This window comes from Erinaceus europaeus, chromosome 1 (genome assembly GCF_950295315.1).
Source record: "Erinaceus europaeus chromosome 1, mEriEur2.1, whole genome shotgun sequence".
Taxonomy (NCBI): Eukaryota; Metazoa; Chordata; class Mammalia; order Eulipotyphla; family Erinaceidae; genus Erinaceus; species Erinaceus europaeus.
In genome coordinates, this window is record NC_080162.1 from 134,749,533 (window position 1) to 134,773,074 (window position 23,542).

The window sequence follows — 23,542 nt, forward strand, 5'->3', positions numbered from 1 at the left end:
AACACCTAGAAAGAAAATATACGTGTGTGTGTGTGTGTGTGTGTGTGTGTGTGTGTGTAAATTTGACTTCATTTTTGAAGAGATAAGGTGAGTCTTTCTCTCCCTTCAACAGGTTCCAACAACAAAGAAACATAAGCATTCTTAAGGCGGTATCTACTTCTCCTTTCTCTCCAGAATCCCCTTCTTTACAGCAGAGATGCACAGAAGGCTTGACTGAGAACACAGAGAATTTCTGATCAGCAAAAGAGCTCTAGTTTTTTTTTTTTTTGTATTTATACTCTTATTCCTTATTCAAGCAAAGTGACAAATCAATTGGGCTATGGCTTTTAAGCTCTAATATTTTTGGTGGTTTGTACAACGAATGCATGATGACACAGAAGACTGATACATTATAATAACTCCCACTGGAAGATGTCAAGGTTTTTGAAAAACAGCAGGTAGTCATCTTCAAGGGAAATTATCTCACAATGAATTTTTAATTGGGAAGGAATTTACCCATTCATATTAAGAGATTTATTTGTATCTCTACTGTGTATACTAATGTCCTTGCTCTTGCGGATTCTACAATAATCTAGAAACACCTTAAGGTCACTTTGCCAAAACTTGCATGTATGAAGAGCAGTTACAGTATAGTATAGTTAAGTGGTAAGAGAAAAACGGTTTCTATCAGAGTATCTTATGTGGACTTGGGATTGATGGTGGTTAGTGAGGTTTTTCACGTCTCAGTTACAGCTAAGTTAAAATTTGAAGGTAAGGAGATACAGGAAGACTACTCCTGCGACAGCTGAAAGCTCGAGATAGTAGGGGACACCGTAGAAACCAGAAGCAACTGAATATGCAAATTTCGGTTGAAAAACATGCACAAAGTAGAGCTATCTTTTTCTCCAGGAATTTTATGGTATTCATTATGAAATGTCATCATTGATGTGATGGTACATTCTGTGGGATGCCTGGCCTTCTACTGTGAAAACAACAGAAAAAGTTGCAGCTGTCAAAGTGCTGAGGACATAGCTACAAGACAAAGTGCTGAGTTCTGAAAATGTCAGCACCATGAGGCTATTTAATCAACCTGGAAATAGACTGCCATTTTGCAGAGTATGTTGCGAGTAAGGAGAGGAAGACATAAGATCAGGTAAAATACAGTGTTCTAAGGGAACAGCTGACATGATTGAAGAATAAAGTGGAAACAGGAAAGTCTAGGATGGACAAGTCTCTGTTCCTAGTTAACATAGTGAAGGCTTACATTTTTTTCATGAGGATTAGCTTGATATTTTGTAATAAGGCACAAAACACACACATATGTACATATTACTTAAAATGTATATCTTATTTGAGAGAGGCAGAGAGAAATCAAGAGAGAGTAGGGAAACAGAGAACTATAAAGAAAGAGAGACACCTGCCACATTGGACCATTGCTCATGAAGCTTCCCTCCTGAAAATGGGGACCAGAGGTTGAGCCTTCATTCTTACACATGGTAACATGTACCATGTAATTGTGGCATTTTGGGGCCCTAGTGCATGATGGTGGAAGGAGTCCTTAGTTGGAGATGAGAGTGTTTCGTAGACACCTATCATGGAAAGATGAGAAATTTTAGTCATGTGTCAAAAACTGTACTGTAATTCATCAACTCTCCCAATAAATTAAAAAAAAAATTTTTAAATGCAATACACTTCAACTTTGAAACAACTCTGAGGCATAATTATTAAAGAAGTATCTAGTAAAATGTACTGATTTTTAGATATTTCAGTGCCACCTTTACTTTATGTAGTTCTTGATTGTGTGTGTGTGTGTGTGTGTGTGTGTGTGTGTGTATGTGTGTGTGTGTGTGTGTGTGTGGTGTTTACTTTTATAAGAGTCCCTTTAAGGCTTTCTTTTAAAAAATATTTATTTTATTTATTCCCTTTTGTTGCCCTTATTGTTTTTTTATTGTTGTAGTTATTATTGTTGTCATTGTTGTTGGATAGGACAGAGAGAAATGGAGAGAGGAGGGGAAGACAGACAGGGGGAGAGAAATATAGACACCTGCAGACCTGCTTCACCTGCTTGTGAAGCGACTCCCCTGCAGGTGGGGAGCCAGGGCTTGAACTGGGATCCTTATGCTGGTCTTCACACTTTGCGTCACCTGCACTTAACCTGCTGTGCTCCTCCTTTAAGGCTTTCTATAAGGCTAATTTGGTTGTAATTGAGTGGTTCAAGCTGTTCTTATTCTGAGAACATCCCTATTTCTTCTTCCATTTTGAACCAGTCTAGCAGGATAGAGAATTCTTGGTTGAAAGACTTTCTCATTTAGCACTCTGTAGGTGTCTTGTCATTTCCTCCTTGCTGTTAGAGTTTCTGTTGAGAAAGCTGCTAATAGCCTTATAGTTTACCCTCTATATGTTACTATTTGCTTTTCTTTTGCTGCTGCCTTAAGCTACTTTTTCTTGTCTTTTGGCTTTGCATGTTTAATTATGATGTGTCTTACTGTATGTATATCTGGTTCTATTTTATTTGGTATTCTATGGGCTTCTTGTGTCATTATATGATCCCAGCTTTTTATCTCGGAGAAATTCTCTTCTATTATTTCATTAAGTATGTGTTCTCCTTTTCTTTCTCTCCTCCTTCTGGCAAGCCTATGATTCAGATGTTGTTCCATTTTAAGTCATCACACTTGTCTCTGGTGTTGTTTTCAGTGCCTCTTAAGACCTTCTCTAGGTCTGTCACTATTTTGTTATTGTTTTTGGATTCATCTTCACATGTACTGATTCTTTTTTCAGTCTCTATTGTTCTGCTAGCAAGTCCTTCAAGTGTATTTGTTAATTCACTTATTCTGACCTTTTGCTCAGCTACTGTTGCTTCTAGTTCAGTTACTATATAGCTTTGTCCTGCTGATGTGGCTTTTAGTTTTGTTATTGTGTTATTTTGATGTACTGTTGTGACATTCGCCTTGGCTAGTGCTGTGACTAGTTCATCTGTTGTGACATTTGTTTTTTTTCTATTCTTCTAGGCTTCGACTACCATTCTCTCTTGAGATCTCTCATCTTCAGTTTTGCCCTTCCCAATGGATTTTTATTCTATGAGTTTTACTACTTCAATGGCAAATGTGTACTAGCTTTTCATGTTCTACCTCAAATATCTGGATTGTCTCTGGCATATTAGGGTTATTCTCTAGGCTTTTTTCTTGATTTGTCAGTGGGTTGGATTTTTTTAGTCTTTATGCACTGCTGGTGGGAGTGTACATTGGTCCAATCTTTATGAAAAACAGTACAGAGATTTCTCAGAACACTAAAAACAGACCTACCCTATGACCCATCAATTCCTCTCCTAGGGATTTAACCAAAGGAAAAAAAAAGCATCTCTCAAAAGAGATCTATGTAAAACTATGTTCATAGCAGCACAGTTTGTAATAGCCCGAACCTGGAAGCAAACCAGATGTCCATGACAGATGAGTGGCTAAATAAACCTGTGAGATATATACACAATGGAATATTACTCAGCTGTTAAAAATGATGAGGTCGAGGTTGTGGTCTTTGTGTCATCTTGAACTAGAATACATCATGTTATGTGAGATAAGCCAAAAATAGAAGGACAAATACCAAGCGGTCTCGCTTATAAGTGGGACATAATGAATGGGGATAGGAAGAGAGAACATGAAGTGAAACATGGCCTAGTCATGATGTATTAAAGCAAAGGACTTGAGGGGGAGATGGGGAGGGAGGGAAGGAAGAGAAATTGTGCAAAATGAAATTGTAGTCATATATCAATGACTACACTGTATAGCATTAACCCCCTCAATAAAAAGAACTGCTTACTTTATAGACATTAGGATTTGAGAAATATACATAGTAAATAGATAAACTGAAATAGTTTGGAAATATTATTAAGCTGTTCTTGAAAACTGGAGAATGACTACAGGACAAAAAACATGAATAAGAGTAAATGGGTATTTAGGGAGAAAATTATTGTTGTTTTACACTAATATAACCTTTATTTATTAGGCAGGCCTGTTTGGAGAAGACTCAAGAAGAGATAGAAATAAGTAGTGATTATAAACATATCCTTGAAGATTTTGTTGGGAGAGGGAGTCATAAAATAGAAGAGTTGCCAAGGGAAATGAAAAGTCAATTTATTCTTTTCAAAGATGATGACATTATAGCCTCTTTGTTTCCAGAAGAAACAATACAGTAGAGAGGGGGAATTTTTATGATATAAAAGAGGAAAAAAAATACTCTGGAGGAAATATGTTCTTGAACAGAGAATGGCATATAGTTCACAGCTGTGGGATTAGACTCTTCTCAAGTGTAAGTGCAAAATTACTTTTTCAATATCTGCCCCCTTTTGCTTAGTCACACTGGATTAAAGAGGTAAGTTAATAAAGAAGAAAATTCCACCTTTCCTGTTAACATCCTGAATTCTGAATGGGTGTAGGTAATTGTTTAATTCTTTGGAATAAATAAAGTGCATTAATTATCATCAAATTGTATCTCTGAGAATTCTGTAGGGCATATATTTTATTCTCATTTTTTTTTAATGAGGAAATGGAAGCTAAGGTCAAAGAAACAGATAAATAAGATTGTATGACTCTTACATCAGTAACAAAGAAAAAGTTAGCACCAAGGTCATTTGACTTTAAGTCTAGCTTTCTTTCTATTGATAGATAATTGCATAATTCAACATGCAAAGTTAATTGAAGACTTCTAACTGCTATGAATAATACTTAGGAATTGCTTGGAAAGTGAGCTGTTTGGAAAATGAATATAGTTGTCAAGAATCATTGATAGTTCTGGAATCAAATCACTTTATTTCCTGACCCAAATTGGATTTCTACATTTAGAAAGTATTTACCGGGATGAAGAAAATTATCATAACAAGGCAGATAGGAACTTCCACACCAATATGTTTCCTGTAGAGAAAACAACCATAAAAACAAAAATCCAAAAGGAGTAAAATGGAATTAAAAACATAAAATGGAAGTTTTTATATATATTCTTATCACTGTGCAATTAATAGCATGCTATTTGTGAGTCTCAGGCTCTATGAAATCTGGGGACATTTTGATTAATTATCAGAGATTAGTTTATTAGTCTGCCTGGGAAATCATAGGGAACTGATTGATAGCTTAGTTCTCTAGGAGGCTTAGTTGAAATTCTTGTACAGATTCTGGAATAACTGCAAGGTACCTTTCTAGCTCATTTTAAAATTTTTCTTATGAGAGAAAGAGCATCAAGCTTTCACCAGTAAGGCCCTCCCCCCCTTGTCTTTGTCCCTGTCCTGAGGTGCTGGGGATTGATCTCAGGACCTCATGCATAGGAGGTAAATGCTAAACTGCTGTTTTGCCACCTGGCTTCTGAAAGCATGATTTTTGGCTCTATAAATGTTTCATAAAAATTCTGTGCATGGTCCAAGGGTCCTGTTATTATTTATACATTCTTGGATGATAAGGGATATGGGCAAAAATATCTATATTCATATAAATATAGATATAGATGATATAGATATATTATATAGATACAGATATAGATCTATAAATTTAACCCATATATGTGACCTTGGGAGAACTATTGCAGTTTCCAGTATAGGGGGATGTGGACACAGAACTCCATTAGTAGGAATGGTGTGAAATTATACTTCAATTATATTATGATTTTGTAAATCATTATTACATCACTAATAAAAAACAAGACAAAGCCATATTACAGCAGATGACAGCTGCATTATTAAATTTGCTTTTGAAAGATACTTCTCACTTTTAAAATGAATGAACTTTAAAAAAGACATGCAAGCGCAGGTGGCGCAAAGCACAAGGACCGGCATAAGGATCCCGGTTCGAGCCCCCGGCTCCCCACCTGCAGGGGAGTCACTTCACAGGCGGTGAAGCAGGTCTGCAGGTGTCTGTCTCTCTCTCCTCCTCTCTGTCTTCCCCTCCTCTCTCCATTTCTCTCTGTCCTATCCAACAATGACGACGACAACAACAATAATAACTACAACAATAAGACAACAAAGGCAACAAAAGGGAATAAATAAAATAAAATAAAAAATTAAAAAAAAAAAGACATGCAAAACACTTTTGACTTTTGAATAGGTTCTTTATAGTCATTTTGAATTCCACATTCAGTAATGCAAGAAGTCTGTTTTCAACTCATGAACGATGTGAATCAACATTCAATTTATTCATTCATTTATTAATTATCTCTACTTAATAACAAGTTAGGATGAGTCCTCAGCGCACACGTGCTCACCAGATAGAAAATGCTTAATGTACAGCTGAATTGTTACTGAGGAAAGACTTGTTTCTACAAATATAATAATATGGTTGAAAAGATCTGTAGGGATTCAGGGCTTTTTCAAATTGACAAAGTACTTTAGATTTGTACTTTTGGCTGGAGAATTTCCATTTTCAGAAGGGTGCTTTTGACATGCTTTCTTGGTTAATGAATATGGAGCAACTAGGCTTTAATATTTTAATGCCATTTTTTGAAAGGTAGAAATATATTCTTTATTTGGGCCCTGCCCATGTTCCCCCACGTATCCATCTTAACAAAGTGTTCTTTGACTGGGAATATTTTGCTCTCAGATGGCTTTCAGAAAAGTGATCAACAAACCTTTGCATTTCTTTGAGTCCACTGAAGAATAAATACAACCAGGCAATAATATAAGTCTGAATTTATCCAAACTTCTGCACTGACTAGGAATATCCTTCTTGCAGGTGGTTCTAATTTGTTTTGACTTAGTTTCTACAGCAACAGTATTTAAAAGATAGTTATAATCAACATGGGGCTTTTCATGTCATGGAATGACAGCCTTGGTGGTGTTTAAAAATTGAATAATGGGACAGGAAAAAGGACTTGGAATCATCTCAAAGTCAGTTACAGAGTAATAAGAATGAGTGAAGTGTCAATTCATGGTGGAGAGATCACGGAATGCTGTATTCTGTGTGGTGAATTACCTATAGATTTCTTGACAAGAAGCCATGTAGGGATGTTAATGCATGGTTTCTGCACTCCACTTGTCAAATACTATATAGCTAAAATGTTTAATTCAGAATAACCAGCCTGGCTCGCATTACAGTGTTTTCTGGGAATTTCCTCTGGTTAAAAAATGTTCATGAAAATTATCAGTTTCACAGTAGTGAAAATTTGTTGATGCTAGAGGAGGGAGAAATAACATTAAAGGGAAATGATGATGCAAACATTTTAAGTATGAATTACTTTCCCTCCCTCCCTTCTTTCCTTCCCTCCCTCCCTCCCTCTTTTCTCTCTCTCTTTCTTCCTCCCTCCCTTCCTTCTTCCTTCCTCCCTCTCTCCCTTTCTTTCTTTCTTTCTTTCTTTCTTTCTTTCTTTCTTTCTTTCTTTCACCTCCAGTGTTATCTCTGGTGCTTGGTGCCTGCACTATGAACCCACTGAACCTGGCAGCCATTTTTTCCCACTTTATTGGCTAGGACAGAGAGAGGTTGAGAGAGGAGAGGGGGAAAACCCACTTCACTGATTGTGAAACGTGTCCCCCTTTCCCCTCCCCCGTTTGTGGGGAGCAGGGGTTCAAATTTGGATGCTCATGGGGGTTCTTGCATTTATACTGGGTGCACTACTGCCCAGCCCCCACTATGAATTTCTTAAATGTGGTATATTCAATTAAAATGAAGGACCCCCCCACCCCATTCTAGATCTATTGAAGGAATTCAGACTTTTCCAGCAAAGGGCTTTTCTAAGTGTGGCAATTATAGGGAAAGGAAGTTACACTTTACATCTCATGAAGGCTATATGTGCTAGTAGTTCATAAGATGGAAATGTCATTAGTAGTACTCAAGAGCACAGGTAAGAATTTGAAATGCAAGATAGCATCTCATTCATTTAATGGGACCCTTCCTCGGTAACTTGGCCTATTCACTAAAGAAACGACTAAACACAATGGAATATCAAGCGGGAAGGCATTTCAGAGTTCTCCACTCAAGTCTGATGTGGAATGAGCTCCCCCAAGACTTTTCTTATAAGAGAAAATTTAGAGAGATGCATAAATAGATGAAGAATAAGTAAAAAGGTGATGGAACTGAACTTTTCTGGCTAACAGAAGTTCAGAACTAAATTAGCCAATACCTCTAGGGTTAGAAGAGAGACAGACCTTGATTGGTTCTGAGTCTTGTTTTCTGAGAATCTCTAGAGTCTGTGTAGATGAGGACTGCATGGTATTTCTTAACAAATTTGAGTCCAGAATCTGGAAAACTGAAAGGAAGTAGCAGTTTAACAATAGGAATTAACCTATGAAAGAAAGGTAAATAATTACAATGTATGAAATGCATACTATGTCAAGGGAATATGGTTGATCATTTCTTTTTTTTTTCCCTGAAATTCTTTTAGAAATTTTATTATATTTATTGTATAGAGACAGTCAGAAATCAAGAGGGTAGGAGAAGATAGGGAGGAGAGACAGAGAGACACCTGCGGCACTGCTTCACCATTCAGGAAACTTTATCCCCGCAGGTGGGGACTGGGGACTGAACCTGGGTCCTTGCTCATTGTAACATGTGCTTTCAACCAGCTAGCTGTGTCACTCACTACCTGGCCCCAGTGGGTAATTTCTTTCTAATAGTCTTACTTTTCTGTTTTGCAGTGGGAAAGACTGATGCAGAAGTTAATCCATTATGGGTTCCCCACCTACATACCTTTTTTTTTTTTTTTCCTGTCAGGATTTTTTGCCTCACTCAACTACGATTGCTCCTAGTGGACCCTTTTCTGCCCCCCCCTTAATTATATGATTGATACAGAAAGAAGGGAGATGACCCTGTACTCTCATGTGTGGTTCTTTTTGTAGCGCTTGGGATTTGAACCTGGGCCTTAGACAGGATAAAATATGAACACTACTGCTCAGCCATTTACCAAACTCTGTGGGCACACTTTTAAGGATGTGCATTTGACTTGTAAGTCTTCTTTTTCTATTTGTATATAGTACCTTGATTTTGGGAAAGGGAATTTTCTCTCAAGTGTGCAAACCTAGTAAAGAAAACTTGGGTTTTAAAAGTGAAACTGGCAAATACTGTATTTGACAGTGAGCCGGGGTTATCTGAGAAACAGTTCACTTGGATACTATGCTGCTTTGTCAAGTGCACAACCCATGTTTGAACCAGCCTCCACCACTTTGACAGAAGCTTCAGTGCTGTGATCTCTTTTACGCTCTCTCTGCTTCTCTGCCTCTCCATTTGAATCTGTACAGCAGCAGTGGTAGGGACTGCCCCACTCTCAGAAAGGAGGCTGGATCAACCTATTATGCTATTCAAGGAAATGAATGCAGGTAGGAATGTCCCTAGGTGTGGCCATGGGCTGTGAGCTCAGACTGACAGGGATGCAGAGGTTACACAGGCTTCTGTGCTGATTATGAATAGACACAGGTCCTAGGTCAGATCTGTGGGGTTTACAGTTAATGGTATTTATATACTTTCCTTGTGTTTGGAAGCTACTCACTGCCCTTATCCAACTTTCTAGGCCTATTCTCAGCTCTGACACCATCTTCCCAGACAATACTTTTAGTTCACCTGCATGGCAGCCATTGGGCTCAGTCAAAAATTACTAAAGCCATGGGCCCTTTGGAACATACCTAAAATAGACTTCCTAGCTTCTTCCCACACGAAGACCCTACTTTCATCTTCTCTATTCCTACCTTTGGGTTCCTGTTTCTTTAACATTTTGTCTTGCTTTATACATTACCAACTTTCAGCCACCAAATTGCAGGCACTACCATGATGCTTTCCTGATTTCCCTGGACAGATGACATCACCAATGTGTCCCAGCACCTCACCTCTCCCAAGCCCTATCCCACTAGGGAAAGATAGAAACAGGCTAGGGTTATGGATCCACCTGCCAATGTCCATGTTCAGTGGAGAAGCAATTACAGAAGCCAGGCCTTCCACCTTCTGTACCACATAAAGAATTTTGGCCTATGCTCCCAGAATGATAAAGAATAGGGAAGCTTCCAGTGGAGGGGATGGGACACAAAATCTGGTGGTGAGAACTGTTTGAAACTGTACCCCTGTTATCTTACAATCTTGTTAATCACTATTAAATCACCAAGAATATAAAAAAATAAAATAAAGGGACCTGGTGGTAGTGCACCTGGTTGAGCGCACATAACAGTGTACAAGGGCCTGGGTTCGAGCCCTCAGTTCCCACCTGCAGGGGGAAGGCTTTACGAGTGGTGAAGCAGGTTTGCAGGTGTCTTTCTGTCTTTCTCCTCTCTATCTCCCCTCCTCCTGTCAATTTCTGGCTGTCTGTATCCAATAAATAAATAAATAAAGATTAAAAAATTAAAAAATAATAAAAATAAAAATAAAACGTAAGCAGGGAGGATGAAAAATGTTTTCTTATTTCTACTGGTGAGCATATGCCTTAATACTCAGCAAAGATACTACTTGCTATGCTAAATTCTGATGAAACAATGTTTTCAAAGGTTTGAGATTCAACATTTCTCTGCTAAGAGTAGATCACAGCTATAAGCTAGGCAGTATTTATTGCTAGGCAGTATTTATCAGATGGGAAACTTTCTATAATATGTGCAGTTATTATGGTGTGGAGGTTTCAGTATTGATCACACAGCCTGATAATTGTGCTTGATGAAAGACTGGCTCCCCTCCTGTTGCTTGGATGCTTTCTTGCTGAGAGGAGGCAGATCTTTGGAAACATGCTTGGTGGGACAAAACTCAGCTGGCAGAATTGGAATTCAGATTATCATAACATCTCAATTTAGAAAATGAAATGATATTCTGAATCCTCTAGCTTGAAGAATGATGCAGTTCATCTGCCATGGTTGGGAGTGGCTTTATCATTTTCTGAGTGCTCTTTTCTTCCAGGTAAATTATTGGCAAATGGATAAATGTGAGGAAAAAAACTTCCATAGTATGTCTTGCTTTGGCTTCCTTATCCTTGTTCTCCTGAGTCTATTTTCTTCTCCTGTTCATTTTTCTCTTGGGGAAAAACCTTAGGAATTCTGAATGAGGCATATTGACTTACTGTGAGTGAGGAATCTGGTGACTCTCTCTAACACTTCTGTAAATGCATCGATCCTTTCTGGGGGAGTTATTTCCTGCTCCATTTTTCCACAGTCTCTCTGTGATATTCAAGCCCAGTCAAGATGACATTGTAGACCAGCTGTGACCCAGGAAAACAGTCACTCAGCCATTCATTCATCTAGCAGGGAATGGGAAATCAATGAGAATATTTTAAACTTTTAAATGTGAATGACAGAGGGAGAAGGAGGTGATTTTTAAATAGAAATAAAGCTTGTGGGACTGCCAGACATTTTAGTGGGCACTTAAGTTTTCTTGCTTCTAAAGGCCTTGGCCATAGTCCTAGATCATGAGCCTGAGAGAAGCTGGGAACCAGCCAACTTTCTCTCTACCTGTGCATCTCCCAGGAGATACTACTTATATGATGCTTGTGTTAGTCTGGAATCACATAATTAATTTTCTAATTGTCCCAAAGGAAGCCACAGAGATAGTCAAAATAAAAGAAGTATCTTCCCTTTCCTCCAGCCAGTCATAAAGAAATTCCTCATTGATTTTGGCTTTCAGATGTGCTGGGCATGGGACTAACAATGTAGTACAATGACAATATTTTCTTCAAGGTTAGTTGCCAGGAAGATATAAAACATGTTACAACATACCAGAGTACTTTCCTGAGATAAGGGCTTTCAGAGTCCTTATCTTCTCTTGAAATTGACATCCTTAGTAAAGAATTCTAGATTAAAAAAAAAATTTTTTTTTTAGTTTTTATTTTTTGAATAGAGTCAGCCAGAAATCAAGAGGAAAGAGGAGATAGATAGATAAATAGACAGATACACCTGCAGCACCACTTTACCATTTGTAAACTTTCTCCCTGCAGGCGAGGGCCAGGGAGCTCGAAACTGGGTCATTGCACATTATAACATGTGCGCTCAACCTGTTGCACCACCAATGAGCCCTAAATTCTAGATTTTTCACCCTTTGTTAACTGAAGATAGAATAATGCTTCTTTTTTTTTTTTTTTTTTTAATTTGTGGCTAGAAAGCCATTTGACAAGGTATGCTATGTAAACTACAACATGCTGACCTTATGCTATGCGGTCTAAGCTTTTATCACAGGTTATTATATCATCAAAATCTATTTTTTGTTGATACTGTCCTGGATTCTTTGCATTATTTTTATAATGGTCAAGAGAACAGGATTCTTGGGTCAGATATAGGAGGAATCTAATTCTAGTTCTGCCTCCTACTATATGTTGTGTCTTTGGGCAAGACATGCCAGCCTTTAAGTTGGGATATCCATCTGTGAAGTAGAAGGAGATTGGGTGGTGGCACACATGTTACAATGCACAAGGACCTGGGTTCAAGCCCCTGGTTTCTAACTGCAGGGGAAAGCTTTGAGAATGGTGAAGCAGTGTTTCAGGTGTCTCTCTCTGTCAATCTCCCTCTCTAGCACCCCCTTCTCTCCTAACTCTGGCTGCCTCTATCCAATAAAAAATAAAAATAATTTTGAAATAATAGGAATGGAGAATGAATGAGGTAAATTACAGTGTTTGTATTGAGCATGGTCCTTAATAAATGATAACTTATTTTGTATTTATATTTAAGAGTGTTGAGACATTTTATCTCTGGGAAATCATAGAGGATTTAATGAAATGGGAGAAACATTTTTGATGGTGATGAAGGTAATAGTAATGCTACCTTATTGAAGATGATATATCATCAGGGAAGCTCAATGTTTACAGTGTTCATGACATCAGTTCTCCCTTCATTTAAGAGATGAGGAGAAATCCAGAGAGTTTTTCTAGATGGAGTAGTAGGTTAACCCTTCTCTGAATTACTTTCTCCCATGTCTGTTTATCTGTTCAGTAGTCTGAACGAATCCAGCTGATACATTTATTTGCTTTCCCTTTCACTCTAGCAAGATGGCTTCTTAAGCATCCGGGCCTTAATAGCATTCAAGAAGCGACACTGAACATCTTGTACCCAGAAGGCACCATCAATATTTAAACAATGAATGAACAAAGACACAAATTACTAGTGTCATCTTAAATTCTTAAATTCCATATGGTCATTTAATAACTTCCTTTCTAGCTATTACTTTGGATCTGATCTATGTTCTGATGGAGAAGATCCTGATGGAAGGAAGATTTGGAAAAAAAAAAAGAATTAAATTAAAAAGCAAAATCAATGTGTAAAAATTCAGTCTCAAAAAGGGGCATGATAACTTTAACTGAAATTATGATTAAGATAATTTTCTTGGGAACAGCCTGTTATTCCCAAGAAAAGAGAAGAATCATTGAATTTATTTCTTATGAAGAAGTTAGAAAAGTAAAGAGCTAAGGAGATGCCAGCTCAATATGTTTTATACTGAGTTCATTCTCCATTACTGGATGTTGATTGATACTATGATGTTGATTGATACTATGCTAATATATACAAAGAAAGGGGGAAATATTGCCTGCAAAAGACACAGGTCTTACTTTGACAAGCATTCTTGTTTTATCTTATCTGCATGTTGTTACATTTAATCATATATAGCTTTTCTGTCACTCATGAGAGTGTAGAGGATTATTTTATTCATATGTTGCTGTGTGTGTGTATGATGTTGGACATCACACTAGGGCAATGCCATCATTTCTGCCTTAACGGTTTCACCTCACAAAAGAGAGAGAGATAGGGCACACACAGAGAGGGAGGGATACCACAGGACTGGGGCTTCTGCAGTGCCAGAGTTCAAAGTCTGGTCTACATATGGCAAGGCATGTACCCTACTGGGTGAGCTAGCTGCCTTCTGGAACTACACTGCATCTTGAGTCTGCAATTTTCGAGCTCACTGAAATTCAGAATTCATCTATATGTCAGACTGAACATTTCCCCTTCCTCCCTCCCTTCTCTCTCTTCTCTTTATTTTGTCAATGGCATTCCTTCTTTTTTTTTTAAAGATTTTATTTATTTATTCATGAGAAAGATGAGAGGAGAGAAAGAACCAGACATCACTCTAGTACACTCTTGTGTTGCTAAAGATTGAACTCAGGACTACATGCTTGAGAGTCCAATGCTTTATCCACTGAGCCACCTCCAGACATTTTTTTAAAATTTATTTAATTTATTTATTTATTTAATTTATTTATTCCCTTTTGTTGCCCTTGTTGTTTTATTGTTGTAGTTATTATTGTTGTTGTCGTTGTTGGATAGGACAGAGAGAAATGGAGAGAGGAGGGGAAGACAGAGAGGAGGAGAGAAAGATAGACACCTGCAGACCTGCTTCACCGCCTGTGAAGCAACGCCTCTGCAGGTGGGGAGCCGGGGTTCGAACTGGGATCCTTATTCCGGTCCTTGTGCTTTGCGCCACCTGCGCTTAACCCGCTGCGCTACAGCCCGACTCCCCAGACAATCTTTTTTAAGGGTCTTCAGAGTCAATGAAAGTAGGGGATAAATTATCTGGTAATTTAGATTCCTGGTCGTAAGTTTGAATTTCCTGGGTTTTGGTGATTTAATGAAATTCATATTTTTAGAAGACTCTTATCTATTTCTTGAACACCTGTCTAGTAGCAGTGCCTGTACTTATAAAGTTTTGACAAATGAATGTCAGAATTGCTGTCTTTAGGTACTTTTAAGAAGAGGCACATGGTCTATTTCAAACTACAATTGTGATTTATGCCTATTTTTTCACGTTCTCTATTCATCAACAAGGCTATGAGAAATATAGGTCCTAAGGTGCTGACTCCTAATTTTTGCTTATTATAGAATCATGGCTGCTGTTACCTCTATAAACAACCATTTAGGGGCCAGGTAGTGGTGCACCCGGTTAAGCGCACACACTACAGTGCAGAAGGACATGGATTCAAGTTCCTGGTCCCCACCTGCAGGGAGAAAATGTCACAAATGGTGAAGTAGAGCTGCAGGTGTCTCTCTGTCTCTCTCCCTCTCTATCTCCCCCCATCCTCTCTCAATTTCTCTCTGTCCCTATCCAATAATAAATAAAAAAGTAAAAAAACAAAACAAACAAAAACCAGCCACTTAATATAATGTTGAAACTGTAACTTTAATGGTACCAGAAACTATGTTTTCAGAATAATTATATTTTTAAAAATGATTTTTTAATGAAGATCTTAGAAAAGTAAAGAGTTGAGATGGTGTAGGAATGAGATTAATGTATCACTCATTGGCCTTCTTGGCACTGAGCAAACCCTTGACTTTTCTATCAAGAGCTCCTAATTTACTCAGCTACTAGAGGTTTTATTTTATTTTATTTTATTTATAAAAAGGAAACACTAACAAAACCATAGGATAAGAGGGGTACAACTTCACACAGTTCCCACCACCAGAACTCCGTATCTCATCCCCTCTCTTGATAGCTTTCCTATTTTTTTTAATATTTATTTTTTCCCTTTTGTTGCCCTTGTTGTTTTATTGTTGTAATGTCGTCATTGTTGGATAGGACAGAGAGAGGAGGGGGAGACTGAGAGGGGAAGAGAAAGATAGACACCTGCAGACCTGCTTCAGCTACTTGTGAAGCTACTCCCCTGCATGTGGGGAGCCACGGCTCGAACTGGGATCCTTATGCTGGTCCTTATGCTTTGAGCCAGATAGCTTTCCTATTCTTTAACCCTTTGGGAGTATGGACCCAAGGTCCTTGTAGGATGCAGAAGGTTGAAGGTCTGGCTTCTGTAATTGCTTCCCTGCTGAACATGGGCATTGACAGGTCAATCCATACTCCCAGCCTATGTCTATCTTTACCTAGTGGGGCGGGACACTAGGGAATTGGAGCTCCAGGATTTTTTTTTTCTCACCTCCAAGGTTATCACTGGGACTTGGTGCCAGCACTATGAATCCACTGCTCCTGGAGGTTATTGTTCCCAATTGTTGTTGTTGTTGTTATTGCCCTTGTTATTGTCCTTGTTGTTGCCCTTGTTATTGTCCTTGTTGTTGCCCTTGTTGTGGTTTGTCAGAGGCTTTTTTATAGTGTCAGTTTGGCTTGGTATCCTGGCTCCAGCACTTACCTAACATTAGACTTTGAGTATGTTGCTATTTCTCATTGTATCTTATTTTCCTTTAGGGCAGGGACAGATAGCATAATGGTCATGCAAAGAGGCTCTCATGCTTGAGGCTCCCAAGTCCCAGGTTCATCTCCCGCAGCACCATAAGCCAGAGCTGAGCAGTGCTCTGGTAATAAATTTAAAAAGTGTATTGTTTCTAGGGCTATTGTTGGGATGCCTGCACCACAAACCAACCATTTTAGAGGCACCACCACCTGGCGCCATGTTACTATTGTGTCTCCTGAGTAAAATGGTGAAGGAAATTTGACCCATGTCCCAGGATTGTTATGTGATGCTAGTACTTGCTACATAGTAAATACAGGGAATGAGAAGCTATCTTGAAAACTAGTAAAAGAAAACTCTCATTACTTAAATACAGTAGACCTTGTTCTAAAGTGCTTCATTTACATAACAACTGAGTTAATCTCCACAATGACATTGTGAAGAATGTACTTTATCTCCATTTTACAAGTGAAGGAATCCATTTACTACTTATAAGTGGCAAAAAACTATTTTGATTCAAGAAGTTTGCTCCCATCTGTGTTTTAAACACTGTCACTAAAAAGAAGTTTCTTATCTGTCTCTAAAATGATCTGTCTCCAAAGAAATGGCCATATCTTGCTGCCCAGGTGTGAAGAACTAGAAATGGTCATAGTTTGCCTTACAAAAATGAGGAGTAGTAACACTGGCCATGATTGGGAAAAGGAAATATTGATCATGAACCTCTCTCAGTCACTGCTAACCTACCTAGACTTCTCTATTCCCCACTATTGGAAACTGCCTCTGTTCTAAATTAAAATGTGAAATGCATTTTCTTTTTCAACTAAGGGCCATGACATTTTATGAAATAATGGATAATAACATTATATTATATTTTCTGAGCCAAATAACTTATTTAGGCCAGTCTGGTGTTTTAACATTTTATCAATGAGAAACAACAACAACAACAAAAAAAAAACAAACAAAAAAACAACCTTTTGTTTCAGGCATTGATTTATAAATGACATTTGTTAGTGCCTGCACATAAAATCAGAACAACACTACATTGCTGTCTCTGACTATCTTGTTTAAAGCTGTTCTCTTCTGAACAGATTAGTTGAACCATGTGAGGTCCCAGGTTCAGTCCTCTATATCACTATAAGCCAGAGCTCAGCAGTCTCTGATTCTCTTTCTCTCTCTCTCTCTCTCTCTTCTTCTCTATCTCTCTCAAAAGAAACCGCATGTAAGTGTCATCAAATTTTTGTTTTAACAAGATCAGAAAAGAAAACATAAGTAGAACCCGAACTGGAATTGGCGTATTGCACCAAAGTAAAAGCCTGTGGGGTGGGTGGGGGGAGAATACAGATCCAAAAAGGATGACAGAGGACCTAGTGGGGATTGTATTGTTATATGGAAGGCTGGGAAATGTTATGCATGTACAAACTATTGTATTTACTGTTGAATGTAAAACATAAATTCCCCAATAAAGAAATTTAAAAAAAAAATCTGTTTTAATTATTCATGACTATGTTCCCAGAATCTAAAATAATGCCTGGAATATTCAGGCAGGTGTTCAACGCATTTTGTGGATGAATGAATCAATTTGTCACATATGTAAGAGTTCCCGCTTGCTGAGTCAGATAAATCCCACTCTGAACCTTACTTCTGAGGAAGGTGTAGCACAGTCAAATGTATGAGAAAGAGCACATTGTTACTAACTGAAACTTTGCATCAGATACTAGGATTAGATGCCTTGCTCTTTCATTTTTTAACTTTATTATTTTTTTTGTTTCGCTTGGGTGACCTTCAAGTTAATATTGATAATCTCAGACTATTCATCTTTAAAACTGATAAGTAATACATCAGAGGTAGAAATAAGATGAGGTGTGAAAATGCCTGATCATCATGCTTGGCATATAATAAGAGCTCAATCATCTCACCAGTCAGAAAGATTAGTAATAATAACTAACTGATTCCTGTGCAAATAGGAAAGATAGTTCTCCAGGTTTCTGAGGCAGGAGGAAGTCCAGGCACATAGCCCGTCACATGATAATAATGGAAGAATCTAGTCTATTGAAACAGTGACTCTTGAATGGGAGTGAATGGATAGATTGTGGGAAAGTTGTAAGACTTACTTGGGAGAATTTTCAAAACTCCATGCTTTCTGGAAAATCCAAAAGGTTATTCCCTTGTAGACTTTGTGATGAGAGGTGCTTTTTTTTTTTTAAAGATTTTATTTATTTATTAATGAGGAAGATAGGAGGAGAGAGAAAGAACCAGACATCACTCTGGCACATGTGCTGCCAGGGGACTGAACTCAGGACCTCATGCTTGAGAGTCAAAAACTTTTATCACTGCGCCACCTCCCGGACCATGAGAGATGCTTTTGTTAGCAAAAGAAAAAATGTTTTTATTCTTCAAGGGCAAACGCTAGAAGAAGGGGCTAGAAGAAGAAGAAGAAGAAGAAGAAGAAGAAGAAGAAGAAGAAGAAGAAGAAGAAGAAGAAGAAGAAGAGGAAGAGGCTCAAGAATGAAATAAAAATTGATAAATTTATGATATATTACTTAGATATTATGCTCATGTCTTTATGATACCTACAAATATGGTAAATTTGTGAAATACTGGCTAGCTAATATACAAGGAAATCACTTCTCATTAGAGGGGTTTTTTTTGGGGGGGGCAGAACATTTGCCTCAGCACTATTATATAACAGTTTACTAAGATATTTTATTTCTGAATAAAGACATTTCTCCCATCCCAACAAGTTAAGAAAAAAAAGTTTAATAAGAAAAGATAGTGTCCGAGAGATAGCTTAACCTGGTGGAACATGGGACTTGTATGCCTGAGGCTCCAGAAGCTGTAAGTTCTATCCCTGGAACCCCCTTATACCATGGATAAACAGGGCTTTGGTCTTTCTCTCTCTTTCCAGCTCCACTCTCATTTTTTTTCTCTCAGATAAATAACTAAATCTTTGGACTGGAGGATAGTTCACCTGAGAGCTTGTGTAGCTTGTCATGTGTCATGTGTGGGTTTGAGCGCCAGTACCATTGAGGAGACCATAGTCTGGGGATGCTTTGGTGCTATGGTGGAATACAGACATTTCTAGTTCTCTTCAGGAAAAATGGTTTTGTGAATTTTATCTTTGCTAATCATTATCCTCCTAGTTGTCTTTATGATAAATTACTCATGTGACTTTGATACTTTCTTTGGCATTGTTAATTAACTGACTCCATCTTTCGTATTTGCATCATATTGAATCAATTTAACCAAGATAGAAAATTGACTTTATGCAATAAATAGAATCCCAATTATGCTAGTGTTAAAACATCATCTTATGGCAGCATTACCTGCAAGTGTGTTTATATTTGGTTATCAACTTGAAAAAAAATAGTGTACCTTCCTAAAATGTTACCAGGAGCTTTTTTAATGACTAGTAAATTTATTTGAGAAGATAGCTTATACTTTTTTAGAACAGAATTATCTGACATTTGACTAACAGGACATAATATGGATGTGAATTTCCTTCCTTCCTTCCTTCCTTCCTTCCTTCCTTCCTTCCTTCCTTCCTCCCTCCCTCCCTCCCTCCCTCCCTCCCTCCCTCCCTCCCTCCCTCCCTCCCTTCCTTCCTTCCTTCCTTCCTTCCTTCCTTCCTTCCTTCCTTCCTTTGTTTCTTTCTCCAGGATTATTGCTGGGGCTTGGTGCCTGCACTACAAATCCACTACTCCTGGAAGCTTTTTTTTTTTTTTTCATTCTGTTGCCCTTGTCATTTTATCATTGTTGTAGTTATTATTGTTGTTGTCATTGAGGTCATTGTTGTTGGATAGAACAGAGAGAAATCTCTAGAGGAGGGGAAGACAAAAAGGGCAAGAGAAAGATAGACACCTGCTAACCTGCTTCACCGCTTGTGAAGCAACCCCCCTGTAGGTGGGGAGCCGGGGCTCGAACTGGGATCCTTAGGGCAGTCCTTTTGCTTTGCACCATGTGCACTTAACCCACTGCACTACCATCCAACCCCCATGGATGTGAATTTTCTTTAGGTTCTTCATTTTTCATCCTTCATGATAAAAATAAATAACTGGGACAGATTTTTCTCCTTGTGATATATGCATGGCTAATTATATATTTTAAACATGCGTACAATGAGAACAATAAGTCTGAAGGGGCTTAGTAACCACTCTTGACTAATCATTCTGGGGCAATAGTTGGAGTTGGAGAGGAGCCAGAAACAGAAACTGTTATTCATTAACTTAAAAGCTGTGATCAATAAGGGCAGCTTTCCACTTGCCTGGATTTTAGTTCTGCACTGGATCTTGAATGCCTGGCACAGACTCCTTGGTTTGAAAGTGCTCCCCTAAGAAATAAACAAGCACTCTGTGCGTTTCTCAAGTATGAAGAATGATACTCTGATAAAGTGTTATTACGTGGAGCCTCTCTGGCTTTTGCTTTAGAGTCTTGGTGAGGTACAAAACCCAGTACCATTGCGTATGAATCAGAAGGGTCAAAAACTCTTGATCTTGTAGATCTCAGTTTATTCATAGTTCTGCCTTCTGACTCTTTTGGACATAAATTCAGGAACAAAGTAAAGTCACTAGCTGCAAAATCGAGTGCGCTGTTTTTGTCACAAGGCTGTTTTCAAGCACATTTCCAGAACCCTTAAAAAAAAAAAAAAAAAAGGAAGAAAAAGTGTAAGGGCCAAGATGTTTGGAGGAGGGAAGGAGAAACTGTGAATGCTAGACATGTCAGCTAAAGATCATGATAAAAGAGAGACCCACCTCAAGATCCTGAAGGGAGAGTCAATGTTCAGGAGCTTACACAGTCAGTTCACAGTGTTCTTATAAAAGGGATTTATTCAGGCAACTTGTTTCTATAGATTTGGAGGCAGGGCAGCACTTTTTGGCAACTGTGGATATCCCTGCCTTAGGCAGCGCTTCAAATCTATCTAGTCTGTCTCTTTATCAACAAAAGGAGGAAAAATAAAGAAATAAAACCTCTCCGCAGTGAAGGAGAATGAGGTGCTAACTGTGAAAATGTGTTCGTAGTGGGTGGATTATTCATTACAACAAGGGATGAAAAACTTTGAGGACAAAGAAATGTTCCATTTGAACATGACAGCACAAGCTCAGTTCTTTAGGATCTATGGCTCTGAGTACACAAAGGGATGACTTTCTTGAATTGCTTGAAAAGGTGTTTAATGGAAATGAGTCCTAGAAAAAAAAAACTCAACTATAATGCTATCATGTATTTAGACTCTGTGAGATATTTATATAACTTGTGATTTACTATTGCACCAATTCATTTTTTTCTAAACACAGATGACAATCCTATTTTCAATGTACCTATTACCTATTTCCCATAATGAATTTTTTTTTTCCCATAATGAATTTGATACTTTGCTGTTTGTATCCTCTTCATCTGCCATTACCTTCAGCATTCTGTTACGGTAATTCATTCAACTGATGTAAATTTCAATTCTGTTTCACTGAAAAAACTAGATTACTTGGAGAATCTGTCCCAAAACTTCACACCGATCGGCAGGCATGATTATTCTCATCTCTTTTCCTTACACATCCTTTCATTAATTAATTAATTAATTAATTCATTCATTCATTCATTTATCCCTTCTTATGTGACAACTATTTATTGAATAGTTCTATGTTCTGAGTAATGTGTTAGATGTTACAAAAGGCTCCGCAAATTAGACACAATAACTGCTTACAAGGAACAGTATGAATCCCTCTTTGCAAGGCTGATCGATCACTTTGTCAGCACTCTTGTATTCAGTCTTGCTTCCTGAAAAACTGTGCTCTGTCAATGTAGAGTCTTGCTTTTTATATCTGCAAGTAATTTCTATAACTCTGCAAGCTTTTTCCTATCAGAATTTAAATAGACTTAGTTTTCTTCCCTCAAGAAATAAAATAGTGGTCTGGGAGGTGGTGCAGTGGATAAAGTACTGGACTCTCAAGCATGAGGTCCTGAGTTCAGTCCCTGGCAGCACATATGCTGGAGTGATGTCTGTTTCCCTCTTTCCTCCTGTCTTTCTCATTAATATATAAATAAAATATTTTTAAAAAAAAGAAAAAATAGAGAATGTGGAGAACAGTTAATTAACAGTTAAAAGAAATGAAATAATACAAAAACCAACTAAATGACCCCTTATTTCTCTGTTATCACTGTTCTCACTCCTTCCTTCTTTCATTCATCATCAAGTTTGCTGAAGCATCTATATATGCTCTTTCAATTCCCTTCTCAATCAATTAATTTACCAACTCCATGAAATTCCATTAGTTCCCTCCAGCAGTAAGAAAACATCACTCACAAAGATTACTGATGTCTTATTAAGGTGTTTTGTCAGGCCCTTGCCTTTATCTCTAGTTCTCTCTCCTCCCTCCCTTTCCCTCTCTCTCTTTTATTATCTTTGTCTATTTATTGGATAGAGACACCCAGAAATTGAGAGGCTAGGCAGAGATAGAGAGGGAAAGAGACAGAGACAGAGAGAAATCTGCAGACCTGCTTCACCACTCACCAAGCTTTCCCCCTGCAGGTGAGGACTGGGGGCTTGAACTCTGATCCTGGTACACTGTAACATGTGTATTCAACCAGGTGTGTCACCACCTGGCCCCCTCTTTCTTCCATTCTCACTTCCCCCCTCCCTCCCTCCCTTCCTTCCTCTCTTCTTCCCTTCCTTCTTCCTCCCTCCCTCCCTTCCTTCCTCAGATAAAAATTGAGAAGAGAGGCACGCACACACACACAGAAAGTGATGGTAGTCAGAGCACTGAAGTTTCTTTCAATGCAATGGGGCAAGGCCGGTTCTTGCCCTTGACAAAGCAGCACACCGTCCAATTGAGCTATTTCACTGGCCCTCTTTTTTCCCCTCTCTACTGACCCTTACTGAAAGCTCAATCTTTGGGCTTTGTAACTCTACTATTCCTGGTTTTCCTCCTCCCTCTCTGGTATTTCAGTTTATTTCACAAGCTTTTCATTCCATTCCCTTCTGAGTTCTAGCAATTCCAGGCTTATTTTGTACTCCACAAAATTCCTTCCAGTAATCAAATCTACCTTGAGTTTTCAATACATCTCATTTGCCCCCATATCTATTACCTCCGGGCCAGATGTGTTTTCAGAGCTCTGATTCTGTTCTTGTCAATGTGCACTTCTGTTTTACAGACACTTCAAAGATAACATGGGCAAAATTGAGTGAAGCATGCTCATCTCCTGCTGTGTGCCCATCCACTAATAAATAATATTCTCGTAGGTAAATTACACTATCCAACTAATAACAGCAGCTAATATAGTGTTCCAGAATTTGCTATGATCCTTTGCCTGCTGTGAAAACAATGCTCTTCCTTCAAGTACACATTGGGTCACAAGATTCCTTGCTTTGCAATCTTCCTGTTTCCCCTTCCTTCCTTCCCTCCTTCCTTCCTTCCTTCCTTCCTTCCTTCCTTCCTTCCTTCCTTCCTTCCTTCCTTCCTTCGCCTTCTAGGTTATCAATGAGGCTCAGTGTCAGCATTAAAAATCCACTGCTCCTGGTGACCATTTTTTTCTGTTTTATTGTTTT

The 23,542-nt window shown here is 38.3% G+C and overlaps 1 protein-coding gene across 1 annotated transcript in view; it reads right to left on the reverse strand.

Annotated features, from left to right (window-relative positions):
* Nucleotides 1–23,542, reverse strand: part of TRHR (thyrotropin releasing hormone receptor) — a 46,309-nt gene that overhangs the window by 4,703 nt on the left and 18,064 nt on the right. The gene's annotated exons all lie outside the window — the stretch shown is intronic.